At 37.6% G+C, this 14954-nt stretch overlaps 1 non-coding gene across 1 annotated transcript; it reads left to right on the forward strand.

Annotated features, from left to right (window-relative positions):
• The first annotated feature begins 14533 nt into the window (after positions 1-14533).
• On the forward strand, positions 14534-14641 carry LOC148581494 (small nucleolar RNA R71). Its single transcript, XR_015899613.1, has one exon. It is a non-coding gene; the product is annotated as a small nucleolar RNA R71 (small nucleolar RNA).
• Positions 14642-14954: the final 313 nt, after the last annotated feature.

The following is a 14954-nucleotide window of genomic DNA, read 5'->3' on the forward strand; positions in this document are numbered from 1 at the left end:
AACCTTTAGCATACAATATATTTTCAAAATGCACCGAAATTGAGATAAAGTTTGGTAATATAGCTTACCACAATATCGCATAGGACATAGTATATCTGATCTTCAAATCTTTTAGATTTCTTCTTATTGAAAAGTTGGTACACTGTGGAGACCATTTATGAAAACAAAAGGATCCAAATTAAATTACATATATGTCATAATAACTCGTAAGAAAAAACATTAGTGTTATTGCAAAAGAATTTATCAAATTTTCTATAAATTTTTTTGGTTTTAAAGATGCAAAGTAATATCTATCTCCCTCGAATATATTTTCATGCTTCAACCTGAATATGATGTCCCATACATTCACTGTTGGTGTCATCTTTAAAGGTCTTGATATTTCTGGCCCAATGGTATCATTGGTTCCTAAGCTCCTCCATTATTTCTTTTTGCTTGACTGAAGTCTTGAACTTTTTAAGAAAACTCAGACTTGGCTGCACATCTTGCTGCATTGGTTGTGGACTTGTCTCCTTGGCAAATTTCAATGTCGTTGCAATCTGATAAACCACTATTTTATGATTTATCTTGTGCTCAATTGAGTGGTTTTTATCAAGTCTTTGCTCACTTATTCATATGATTTGCATGGTTTTACAAACCCTTCCTTATTCTGTGATATAGTTGAAAACATGTTTCCTGGACCATTAAACTGTTAATTTTAATTACCCTTTATTACCATTCGATGTCGTGATTTGTGTGTTAAGTATTTTCAGGCCTTATAGGGCAGGAATGGCTTAGAGGACAGAAAAGAAACATGCAAAAGTGGAAGGAACGAGAAAAATGAAGTATTTGAGAAACGAACAGCGACGCGCATGCATGGATGACGCGGACGCGTGCCTAGCGCAGAACACTAGCGACGCGTACGCGTGACATGGAAAATCACCAAATGACGCGCACGCGTGACCTACGCATACGTGTGACAGACGCCACGTGCAGAAAGTTGCAGAATTCGCCCCCAGCGATTTCTGGGCTCCTTTTTGGCCCGATTCCAAGCCTGAGAACACAGAATAGAGGCTGCAGAATGGAGGAATCAATCATTCATTCAATGATTCATTCAATATTCACAACTTTAGGTTTTAGATGTAGTTTTTTAAAGAGAGAGGCTCTCTCCTCTCTCTTAGGTTTTAGGATTTAGGATTTCTCCTACATTCCAGGTTTAATGTTCCTTTAATTTAGTTTCTCTTCTACTTTTACTCGTTTTGGTACTCTAGTTTACCTATTTCTCCTATTGATTACTTGATGTTGCTATTTGGTTTATGAATTCTTATGTTCAATTTGATTTTCTAATTAATATAATTTGAGGTATTTCAGATTTATGATTTTAATTTAGCTTTTTACATTCTTAGCTTTGGTTGAGTAATTGGTGACACTTGAGTTATCAAACTCCTTTGTTGATTGAAAATTGGAATTTGCTGATTGATTTGGATCCTTCTAAAGCTAGTCTTTCCATAGGAGTTGACTAGGACTTGAGGAATCCCATTGATTAGTCCACTTGACTTTCCTTTATTCATTAAGGGTTAACTAAGTGGGAGCAATAAATAATTCTCATCACAATTGATAAGGATAACTAGGATGGGATTTCCAGTTTTCATACCTTGCCAAGAGCTTTTCTAGTTATTAATTTACTTTCTTGCCATTTAATTTCCCTGTTCAACCTTTCGAAAAACCCCAAAAAGATACTTTTCCATAACCAATAATAAATCATACTTCCCTGTAATTCCTTGAGAGTTGACCCGAGGTTTCAATACTTCGGTTATTATTTTTATTGGGTTTGCTTAAGTGACAACCAAATTTGTTTGTACGAAAGGACTTTCTACTAGTTTAGAAACTATACTTGCAACGAGAATATATTTGTGAAATTCTTTACCAACAGAAAATCAGTTCGTTCACAATCCCAACATCCATAACCTCAACTAGCTTTTCCAACTCATCAACTAACACAGGTCTCTCTTGGGTTCTAATTTTTGGAGATTTTTCCTTGTTGGCTAGTGGTTCATCCTCTTGTGTAATTGTAGCTTCATTGGTTGATTGACTTATGCCAAGGTTAAAGGATGGTGCACCAAAGTCATCATCCAATGCATCATTTGCAACCATCAATAATCCAACTTTGAGATCTTGGCTGATGGAGGACTATATCATGACACATAAAATTTTTTAATAATGCACCAAAAATATTAAAAAAAATTTTGATAAATTAGAACTTACGCATTAAGAGGGACTTCATGCTGAGTTTTCTCTAGGAGAGCTTCCTCAAAAGCTTATTGATGAGGTTCTGGAGAACTGTAGGACAAGACATAAAATTATTTAATAAAATACCGAAAAAAATTATGCACTGAAAAGGAATTTAACTAGAACTTACGTATTAATAGCTTTTTCTTGCAGATTTTTATTTGTGGAAGATTGCGCAAGAGTTTGTTATTGAGTATCTGGAGGGCTAGAGATAGAAGGGGCAATTGCTCGAAGTGGACTCTAATGAAGGCAAATAATAAATATTCAGAAGCGATGCTTAACAAATTTCGGTGCAAATCATTAACTCAATGATTAGAAAACTCACATATTCAGTGGTTTAGATTGAGATTGAGTTTGTTTTTGTAGCACTAGCATTTGATCATCGGGATGAGTCCTAAGATTAATAATTGAGCTACTCATACTAAATAAAATTAGGTGACAATGACGTTAATAAAATTAAATGAAATATAAAAATTTATTATTATGAACTAAACTAAATACTTTATTCACGTGTCAGATGTTGGTGAATCTTCCATCTTTTTCCACAGTTGGAGTTCTTTCTCCATTCTTACTTGTTTAACTGGTACAGCTTCCTCAGCAGGGTTGGCTTCATTCAGCCATTTTTCTTATACATTGAATTTGGAATGCACTGAAATTATATCAACAGAGCACCTCAATCATTGAATAATAATATAACACTTGTTTTATGAGAACATACGTAGTTGCAGGCTGCAAACTCCTTTTTTTTCATGCCTTTTTTTTTTGAAAAAAAAATCTTAGCGGCATTTTCTTTCTAAAAAAAGATATCAAATTAAAAAGCATATTATGGTAGGACAAGAAATAAAAAATGATAAGAGAAATTACGTGGAATCAATTAGTATATTTACAAACCCCTGAAAACTTGACTGTGTTTGAAACACAGGATCATTCTCACTAGACAGATTTACAGGTGACATTCTAAGGACAAAATAAATATTATTCAGTAAAACTAGACTAATTACATCAGCTTTTAGAAAATTTTTATAAAGAAACAATATAAGACATTGAATCTTACGTTTCTGAAAAAGCATAGTGAGCTTCTGTTGAATCCAAGGTTCTGAGAACCAGACCGGTCATCAAACCGCTCTAGTCACTGGTTCACTAGTTTACTGGTCTAACCGGTCTAACTGGTGGTTCAACCAGAAAAACTGTTTTAGAATAAAATAATAAATAAATTATAATTAAACACCCTAAAATATAATTATAGTCTAATATAAATCTTAAAAGATCAAAAGTACATCAGCAACCCTAAAATAAAACTAGTATATTATCGAACAGCAACAATGAAACAGCAACACATTATAAAACACTAAAACAGCAATACCAGTACATTATCAAAACATTAAAACAGCAACACCAGTACATTAGCAACATCATTCAGCAAGGCAGTGATGACACTAAACTAAACACTAAAAATAGCAAAATTAGTACATTATATTACATATCAAAAGTCCAAAACAGACCATTCAGTAACCAAGGATTAGCATTAGCAAGGAAGTGATGACACTAAATTAAATAGAGCATTAGCAAGGCAGTGATGAGTGATGACACTAAATTAAACACTAAAAATAGCAAAATCAATACATTATACAACATATCAAAAGTTCAAAACTGAGCATTCAGTAACCAAGCATTAGCATTAGCAAGGCAGTGATGACACTAAATTAAACAGACCATTAGCAAGGAAGTGATGACACTAAATTAAACACTAAAAATAACAAAATCAGTACATTATACAATATATCAAAAGTTCAAAATAGAGCATTCAGGCACCAAGCATTAGCATTAGCATTAGCATTAGCAAGGCAGTGAAGACACTAAATTAAATAGGCAATTTATTTTTTCAATGAATAAAAAGAGCAACTAATTATGGAAGAGAAAAAGAACATGAATATATGATTACATGAAATGAAACGAGGAAACAATTGAACTGATAAGAAGAAATTATGATAGATGAGTGATTTTTGAAAGAGAAAAGAGTGAATAGCAGCAGATCAGGCTGCATTGATTTACAGTGCATAAGTTAAAATATTAAAATATCTTTCAAATTTAAAATCAGAGATATCCATAGACTCAAGTCTGTAGGTTCCATTAATAAAAATTGAACAGATATTATTTGTTGGTAAAGCTCCTTCTATGGTTGGCTCATAATTATCAGGTTCTGGAAACATTACTTCCTGCTTCAAGATTTCAGGATGCCAGCAATCAACATCTTCAGAGATACTAAACATATAGGAACCAGAAATCAAAGAGTCATTAAAAAATAACATGAAAAACAGCAAAAACATGAAAAACAGCAACTCAAAAAACAAATAGCACAAGAAAAAAATAGCAACAATCAAGAGCAATAAGAATAAATACAATAGTGAACAAACATCACCAATCAAAACCATCAAGAACAAACAGCAACAATCAGCAACAACAATAAACACAACACTGAACAATTAAATAAAAAAATACATCTGAACAACAAAAACAGTTCCATAATTACTGTAAAATAAAATAATCTAAATTGCTCATAACAGATAAGCAAGAAATTACTTAAAAAAACCATGAACAACACAGAGATTCAGCATTTCAGATGAGGGAGAGGGAGGTCAGATCAGGGCTGAGCACTGGCGTAAGCTCAGCCAAAACAGAGGCCGAAGCGTGGTGATAACAGCAGGCTGGAACAAAGATAAGGGCTTGAGGCAAGCTTGACCAAGCGACGAAGAGGGAGCACCGCGGAGGAAGCACGGCAATACAGAGGTGGCAGAAGCTCAGAACAGACGCGGAAGCTCAAAACTGATGGGAAAGCGAGGCGAGCAGACGCGTTTCGACGACCATGGGTGCAGTGTGGACGGCGGTGGCGCAGATCGCGGCGGTGGCGCAGATCGCGACGGCGGCGGTAGTGCGGTGGCGGTGACACAGCTTGAAGAAGAAAGTGGCATTGGAGGCTAGGTTTTGTTTAGAGAAGGAAGCAGATGTGGTGAGTGAGAGAGACAGAGAAGGAGTCAGGGTCAGGGAGGCATCTTTTATTTATTTATTTTTTTTGGTTGAAAAGTGAAAACCGGCCGGGTTCTGGTTCGATTCGACCGGCCAGTTTCTGGCCGGTTCAATGGTTCATCGACGATTTTTAAATTAGCGGTTTTAAGATACTAACCGAACCGTAATTGTTTTCGGTTCACGGTTAGACCGGTCGGACTGGCCGGTCCGGTCTAGTTTTCAGAACCTTGGTTGAATCGTTGCCACTTTTTGGTCGTTCAGGCTGAACAAGCTTTTTTTTTGTGGCGTCGCCTTTTTGGCCTACATCCTAGAAAAGTAAAGAATCATCAGGCAAATAAACATAATAAATATTTACAAATAATATTGAAATTAACACATACTCTTATGCAGGCTTATCACTTTTTTTCTTCATTCTTCTTTCTGTTTTTTACTCGATTTTTTCGCTTCTGACAATACATCCAAAAATTTTTGTTTATGCAAAAAATTTTGATGAAAAAACAAATTATAATTTTAAAATAGTAGTTTTTGAATCTTACTCATATTCAGAGTCAGTCTCTGTTTCCGAAAATAAATCTACAATAATAATTTTTTCTCTTTTTTGGCTATTTTAAATTTATTTTACAAAATTTTGAACCACGGCCTAATAAGAAATTGTGAGGCTGGCCCAATGGAAAAAAAAGAAAAGAAAAAAATTAAGAAAAAGACCATTAATATGGTCAAAATTGACTTTATGAGGGTAATTAATCCCCCTAAGTTAAGTTTGACTAGTAAATAATAAATTTTAGCTTCCCATTGGTTTATTTTCCTCACAAGAGACTTTTGACACAGGAATTCACTTTTAGTGACGGTTTTGTGTGCGTCGAGAAAAACTTTAGTAACCGAAAACCTCGGAATCAGTAGTCAAAATGATTTTTACCCAACTAAATGTGACTCAAAATTTATATTGGTCATCCATTCATGATTTACTCCTTTAAGAATAAATATTAGCCATTAATTATTTTATAGCATGGTAAAAGTTACCTGAACGAATTTCTGACTAGTATTCCGCAAACGACTCCTAGAGACCCCAAATCTTCTTACTTGGCATCCAAGTAACTTGTATCTCCTTCTCAGCCTCTAGGACAAGACTATCTCAGCCTTTCACCCATCTCTGTTGTGCTTTTAACCTCGAGTAACTAACTGCGGTTAACCGTGGATAAGCTCGATACGTAAGCGCTGACCAAGCTTCCTCGTTTTCACGTCCCTTATTCATTGAAGCTCAGCCCTTGACCACGAAAATTCCAGCCCCTTTTACCATCATAAATTCACTAAGATTTTAATTTTTTATTTAAGGAAGCATTTGCCACAAAATTCACAAAACACTTTACACATTTTTACACTCTTTTGATCAAATTCTTGAGAGAGAAAGAGAGAAAATTCTGCACAAACTACCTGCATTTTCAGTCTCTTATCTCACCATTCATACACTATTTTTCACGTGTTCTTCAAGTGTTCTTCAAGGACTCAAACCATACAAGCACAAACTCCTGTCCGTTTTCGTCAATCTTTGTGTTTATACCAAATTCGGCTAGGTAAACTCTTGTTCTTTCTCCTTTTCTTTTTCTTTTAAATATAAACAGTAACCATGATGAATCCTTACTCTCCTCTATGTATATAGAACTCCTCTTGAAGCACCCATGGAGCACACCTAAGGAGTTAAGGAGTTTTGAACACACCGTGGTTGAATTTTGATGTTTTGCAACACTTTAGGTCCAAAAATGAAACTCACCACCACCAGCTGTGTTTCTGCCCTTGTATGCACGTTTTCTAGTGTGAGAAATGTTTACTAACTGAATTACATAAGAAGTAAGGGTTAGGATTAGTTAGAGTATGGTTGTGCTTGTTTTCGGTGCTTATATGAGCCACTTTGTGGTGAATTTGTGCTTGTTTTGAATTTCTGGAAATTTTGTGATGTTACCACTGTTTTGGATTGCTAAATGTGTGTAATATACTTTATATTTCCTCTGGATTTTTTGTGAAAGCATCCAGAAATATGGAAGCACTTGGGGTTTAAGTTTCAAGCTTTAAACGTCATAAAAAGTGAAGAAAAATATAAAAACTGCACCTCTGAAATTTTCAGTCACTAAGAGCATGAAAATTATGAGAGAAAAGAGTTAAAAACTAGTAACAAAAATAGTTTTAATCCAATGGAACGAAGGTGAAAAGGTAAAAAGGGTGTTATGGTCATTTTTGGGTAAAAAGAGAGTTAAAAATGTAATTTAAATGAAAAATAAGTAAAATTCTGAAGTTAGTATCATTAAGGGTAAAATACTAATTATATAAATTATGTGGGTCAAGATTATAATTATAATAAAGTTTTGGGTCTAAATAAAAGTTTTAGTAAAAATTAGAAGTAAAACGGTAAAAAGTAGTAACTAGAATAAGTAAATAAATTAATAAAGGATAAAATGATCTTTTAGGTTCCTAAGGGTAGAATTGACATTAACTAAAAGTATTATGGATAATTTGGTCATAGAAAAATATTAGGATTAACCCAGTAACATTTTGACAGTAAATCAGGTTAAACGATAAACTAGAGTACTTAGGGACTGGTGCACGAAATTGTGATCTCAGGCAACGGCGCCAGAAACTCTGTACGCACGTCTTAATAAATCGTTTTTCATTCACAACTTCGATACAACTAACCAGCAAGTGCACTAGGTCGTCCAAGTAATAAACCTTACGTGAGTAAGGGTCAATCCCACGGAGATTGTTGGTATAAAGCAAGCTATGGTCACCTTGTAAATCTCAGTCAGGCGGATATAAAATAGTTATGGAGTTTTCGAACATAAATAATAAATAGATAGAAAATAAGGATAGAAGCACTTATGTAATTCATTGGTGAGAATTTCAGATAAGCGTATAGAGATGCTTTCGTTCCTCTGAATCTCTGCTTTCCCGCTGTCTTCATCCAATCAGTCTTACTCCTTTCTATGCCTGGCTTTATGTAAGGACATCACCATTGTCAACGGCTACTTTTAATCCTCTCTGGAAAATGGTCCGATGCGCTGTCACTGCATGGCTAATCGTCTGGAGGCATCACCCTTGTCAATGGCTACATCCTATCCTCTTGTGAAAATGGTCCAAATGCTCTGTCACAGCACGGCTAATCCTCTAAGGTTCTCGATCATACTGGAATAGGATTCACCCTCCTTTTGCGTCTGTCACTACGCTCAGCACTCGCGAGTTTGAAGTTCATCACAGTCATTCAATCCCAGAGTCCTACTCGGAATACCACAGACAAGGTTTAGACTTTCCGGACTCTCATGAATGCCGCCATCAATCTAGCTTATACCACAAAGATTCTGATTAAGAGATCCAAGAGATACTCATTCAATCTAATGTGGAACGGAAGTGGTTGTCTAGCACGCGTTCGTGGGGGAATGATGATGATTCTCATGTTCATCACATTCAGGTTGAAGTGCGAATGAATATCTTAGAAGCAGAATAAGTTGAATTGAATAGAAAAACAGTAGTACTTTGCATTAATCTTTGAGGAACAGCAGAGCTCCACACCTTAATCTATGGAGTGCAGAAACTCTACCGTATGAAAATACATAAGTGAAAGGTTCAGGCATGGCCGAATGGCCAGCCCCCAAAACGTGATCACAGGATCAAAAATACAATCCAGGATGTCTAATACAATAGTAAAAAGTTCTATTTATAATAAACTAGCTACTAGGGTTTACAGAAGTAAGTAATTGATGCATAAATCCACTTCCAGGGCCCACTTGGTGTGTGCTTAGGCTGAGCTTGAATGTTACACGTGCAGAGGCTCTTTCTGGAGTTGAACGCCAGGTTGTAACGTATTTCTGGCGTTCAACTCTAGTTTGTGACTTGTTTCTGGCGTTTAACTCTAGACAGCAGCGTAGAACTGGCGTTCAACGCCCTTTTACGTCATTTAAACTCGGCCAAAGTATAGACTATTATACATTTCTGGAAAGCCCTGAATGTCTACTTTTCAACGCAATTGAAAGCGCGCCAATTTGAGTTCTGTAGCTCCAGAAAATCCACTTTGAGTGCAGGGAGGTCAGAATCCAACAGCATCAGCATTCCTTCTTCAACCTCTGAATCTGATTTTTGCTCAAGTCCCTCAATTTCAGCCAGAAAATACCTGAACTCACAGAAAAACACACAAACTCATAGTAAAGTCCAGAAATGTGAATTTAATATAAAAACTAATAAAAACATCCCTAAAAGTAACTAGATTCTACTAAAAACATACTAAAAATAATGCCAAAAAGCGTATAAATTATCCGCTCATCACAACACCAAACTTAAATTGTTGCTTGTCCCCAAGCAACTGAAAATCAAATAGGATAAAAAGAAGAGAATATACTATAAATTTCAAACTATCAATGAAACATAGCTCCAATTAAATGAGCGGGACTTGTAGCTTTTTGCCTCTTGAATAGTTTTGGCATCTCACTTTATCCATTAAAGTTCAGAATGATTGGCATCTATAGGAACTCAGAGTTCAGATAGTGTTATTGATTCTCCTAGTTCAGTATGATGATTCTTGAACACAGCTATTTTATGAGTCTTGGTCGTGGCCTTAAGCACTTTGTTTTCCAGTATTACCACCGGATACATAAATGCCACAGACACATAATTGGGTGAACCTTTTCAGATTGTGACTCAGCTTTGCTAAAGTCCCCAATTAGAGGTGTCCAGGGTTCTTAAGCACACTCTTTTTTTTTCTTTGGACCTTGACTTTAACCGCTCAGTCTCAAGTTTTCACTTGACACCTTCACGCCACAAGCATATGGTTAGGGACAGCTTGGTTTAGCCGCTTAGGCTAGGATTTTATTCCTTTAGGCCCTCCTATCCACTGATGCTCAAAGCCTTGGGATCCTTTTTATTACCCTTGCCTTTTGGTTTTAAGGGTTACTGGCTTTTTGCTCTTGCCTCTTGGTTTTAAGAGCTTTTGGCTTTTTCTGCTTGCTTTTTCTCTTTTTTTTTTTCTATTTTTTTTTGCCATTTTTTTTTTCTGCAAGCTTTGTTTTTTTTTTTTTTTTTTTTTGCTGCTTTTTCTTGCTTCAAGAATCATTTTTATGATTTTTTAGATTATCAAATAACATGTCTCCTTGTCATCATTCTTTCAAGAGCCAACATATTTAACATTCTTAAACAACAACTTCAAAAGACATATGCACTGTTCAAGCATTCATTCAGAAAATAAAAAGTATTGTCACCACATCAATATAATTAAACTAAGTTCAAGGATAAATTCGAAACTCATGTACTTCTTGTTCTTTTGAATTAAAACATTTTTCATTTAAGAGAGGTGATGGATTCATAGGACATTCATAACTTTAAGACATAGTTACTAAATACTAATGATCATGTAATGAAGACACAAACATGGATAAGCACTTAACATAGAAAACAAAAAACAGAGAATAAGAACAAGGAATGAGTCAACCTTAGTGATGGTGGCGTTTCCTTCTTGAGGAACCAATGATGTCCTTGAGCTCTTCTATGTCTCTTCCTTGTCTTTGTTGCTCCTCCCTCATTGCTTTTTGATCTTCTCTTATTTTATGAAGGATGATGGAGTGCTCTTGATGTTCCACCCTTAATTATCCCATGTTGGAACTTAATTCTCCTAGGGAGGTGTTGATTTGCTCCCAATAGTTTTGTGGAGGAAAATGCATTTGAGGCATCTCCGGGATCTCATGGTGATGAGCTTCATGCGTCTCTTGAGATCCATGAATGGGCTCTCTTGCTTGCTCCATCCTTTTCTTAGTGATGGGCTTCTCTTCCTCAATGGGAATGTCTCCTTCTATGGAAGCTCCAGCTGAGTAGTATAGATGGCAGATAAGATGAGGAAAAGCTAGCCTTGCCCAAGGAGAGGGCTTTTTGGCTATTTTGTAGAGTTCAAGGGAGATAACTTCATGAACTTCTACTTCCTCTCCAATCATGATGTTAAGGATCATGATGGCCCGATCCACAGTAACTTCAGATCAGTTGCTAGTGGGGATGATGGAGCGTTGGATGAACTCCAACCATCCTCTAGCCACAGGCTTGAGATCCAGTCTTCTTAGTTGAACCGGCTTGCCTTTGGAGTCAATCTTCCATTGAGCTCCTTCCACACATATGTCCATGAGGACTTGGTCCAACCTTTGATTAAAGTTGACCCTTCTAGTGTAGGGGCGTGCATCTCCTTGCATCATAGGCAAGTTAAACGCCAACCTCACATTTTCCGGGTTAAAATCTAAGTATTTCCCCCGAACCGTTGTAATATAATTCTTTGGGTTTGGGTTCTTACTTTGATCATGGTTCCTAGTGATCCATGCATTGGCATAGAACTCTTGAACCATTAGGATGCCGACTTGTTGGATGGGGTTTGTTAGAACTTCCCAACCTCTTCTTTGGATTTCATGTCGGATCTCCGGATACTCATTCTTCTTGAGCTTGAAAGGGACCTCGGGGATCACCTTCTTCTTGGCCACAACATCATAGAAGTGGTCTTAATGAGCTTTGGAGATGAATCTTTCCATCTCTCATGACTCGGAGGTGGAAGCTTTTGTCTTCCCTTTCCCTTTTCTAGAGGATTCTCCGGTCTTAGGTGCCATCAATGGTAATGGAAAAACAAAAAGCTTATGCTTTTACCACACCAAACTTAAAATATTGCTCGCCCTCGAGCAAGAGAAGAAAGAAGAGATGAAGAAGAAGAAGAAATGGAGGAGAGGGAGAGAGAGATGTGTTTCGGCCAAGAAGGGGAAGAGAGGGTTGTGTTGTGTGAAAATGAGGAGGAATGGAGGGCTATATATAGGGAAGAGAGGGGGGTAAGGTCTCGGCCATATAGGGTGGGTTTGGGTGGGAAATTGATTTTGAATTTTGAAGGTAGGTGGTGTTTATGAGGTAGGTTTATGGGGAAGAGTGGATGGATGTGAGTGGTGAAGTGGTGATAGGGAAGAGAGATTGAGGTGATTGGTGAAGAGTTTTGGGGAAGAGTGTTTATGGGATTGTGTGAAAGAGGGGTGAGAAGAAGTGAGTGGAGGTAGGTGGGGATCCTATGGGGTCCACAGATCCTGAGGTGATCCTGTGGGGTCCACAGATCCTGAGGTGTTCAAGGATTTACAACCTTGCACCAAATTAGGCATGCAAAATGCCCTTGCACACAACTCTGGGCGTTCAGCGCCAAATTGGTGCTTGTTCTGGGCGTTGAACGCCCATTTGTTGCCCATTTTTGGCGTTGAACGCCAGAACCATGCTTGTTCTGGGCGTTCAGCGCCAGCTCTTCTCCAGGGTGCAATTCTGGCGTTCAAACGCCCAGATGCTGCCCATTTTGGGCGTTCAGCGCCAGAACCATGCTCTGTTCTGGCGTTGAACGCCAGCTAGATGCTTCTTACTGGCGTTTAAACGCCAGTAAGGTCTTCCTCCAGGGTGTGATTTTTCTTCTGCTGTTTTTGATTCCATTTTCAACTTTTATATTTATTTTGTGATTCCACATGATCATGAACCTAATAAAACATGAAAGAACAAGAAAAATAAAATTAGATAAATAAAAATTGGGTTGCCTCCCAACAAGCGCTTCTTTAATGTCAATAGCTTGACAGTGGGCTCTCATGGAGCCTCACAGATGTTCAGAGCATTGTTGAGACTTCCCAACACCAAACTTAGAGTTTGACTGTGGGGGCTCTGGTTGACTCTGTTTTGAGAAAAGCTTTTTATGCTTCCTCTCCATGTTTATAGAAGGATAACCTTGAGTTGTAAACACAAGGGAGTCCCCATTCAATTGAAGGACTAATTCACTTCTGTCAACATCAATCACAGCTCTTGCTGTGGCTAGGAAAGGTCTTTCAAGGATGATGAATTCATCCTCATTCTTCCCAGTATCCAAGACTATGAAATCAGCAGGGATGTAAAGGCCTTCAACCTTTACTAACACGTCCTCTACTTGTCTATAAGCCTGTTTTCTTGAATTGTCTGCCATCTCTAATGAGATTTTAGCAGCTTGCACCCCATAGATTCCCAGTTTCTTTATTACAGAGAGGGGCATGAGGTTTATCCCTGAACCAAGGCCACACAGAGCCTTTTCAAAGATCATGTTGCTTATGGTACAAGGTATTACGAACTTTCCAGGATCCTGTTTCTTCTGAGGCAATGTCAGTTGATCCAGATCACTAAGTTCATTGGTGAACAAGGGAGGTTCATCTTCCCAAGTCTCAATACCAAATAATTTGGCATTCAGCTTCATGATTGCACCAAGAAACTTGGAAGCTTGCTCTTCAGTAACATCCTCATTCTCTTCAGAAGAGGAATACTCATCAGAGCTCATGAAGGGCATAAGGAGGTTTAATGGAATCTCTATGGTCTCTAGATGAGTCTCAGATTCCTTTGGTTCCTCAAAGAGAAACTCCTTATTGATCACTGGACGTCCCAGGAGGTCTTCCTCACTGGGATTCACGTCCTCTCCCTCCCTTACAGGTTCGGCCATGGTAATTAATTCAATGGCCTTGCACTCTCCTTTTGGATTCTCTTCTGTATTGCTTGGGAGAGTACTAGGAGGGATTTCAGTGATCCTTTTACTCAACTGGCCCACTTGTGCCTCCAAATTTCTAATGGATGACCTTGTTTCATTCATGAAACTTACAGTGGCCTTAGATAGATCAGAGACTAAGTTTGCTAAATTAGAGGTATTTTGTTCAGAGTTCTCTGTCTGTTGCTGAGTGAATGATGGAAAAGGTTTACTATTGTTAAACCTATTTCTTTCACCATTATTAAAGCCTTGTTGAGGCTTTTGTTGATCCTTCCATGAGAGATTTGGGTGATTTCTCCATGATGAGTTATAGGTGTTTCCATAAGGTTCACCTAAGTAATTCACCTCTGCTATTGCAGGGTTTTCAGGATCATAAGCTTCTTCTTCAGAAGATGCCTCTTGAGTACTGTTGGATGCAGCTTGCATTCCATTCAGACTCTGAGAAATCATATTGACTTGCTGAGTCAATATTTTATTCTGAGCCAATATGGCATTCAGAGTATCAATTTCAAGAACTCCCTTCTTCATAGGCGTCCCATTACTCACAGGATTCCTCTCAGAAGTGTACATGAATTGGTTATTAGCAACCATGTCAATGAGTTCTTGAGCTTCTGCAGGCATTTTCTTTAAGTGAATGGATCCACCTGCAGAGGTATCCAATGACATTTTAGCTAATTCAGACAGACCATCATAGAATATGTCCAGGATGGTCCATTCTGAAAGCATGTCAGAAGGACACTTTTTGGTCAGTCCTTTGTATCTCTCCCAAGCTTCATAGAGGGATTCACCTTCTTTCTGTCTGAAGGTCTGAACATCCACTCTAAGCTTACTCAGCTTTTGAGGAGGAAAGAACTTGGCTAAGAAAGCCTTGACCAGCTTATCCCAAGAGTTCAGACTATCCTTAGGTTGAGAGTCCAACCATACTCTAGCTCTGTCTCTCACAACAAAAGGGAAAAGCATGAGCCTGTAGACTTCAGGATCTACTCCATTAGTCTTGACAGTATCACAGATCTGCAAGAATTCAGTTAAGAACTGAAAAGGATCTTCAGATGGAAGTCCATGAAACTTGCAGTTCTGCTGCATCAGAGAAACTAATTGAGGTTTTAGCTCAAAATTGTTTGCTCCAATGGCAGGAATGGAG

This window comes from Arachis ipaensis, chromosome B10 (assembly GCF_059453495.1).
Source record: "Arachis ipaensis isolate K30076 ecotype BB chromosome B10, ASM5945349v1, whole genome shotgun sequence".
Lineage (NCBI taxonomy): Eukaryota > Viridiplantae > Streptophyta > Magnoliopsida > Fabales > Fabaceae > Arachis > Arachis ipaensis.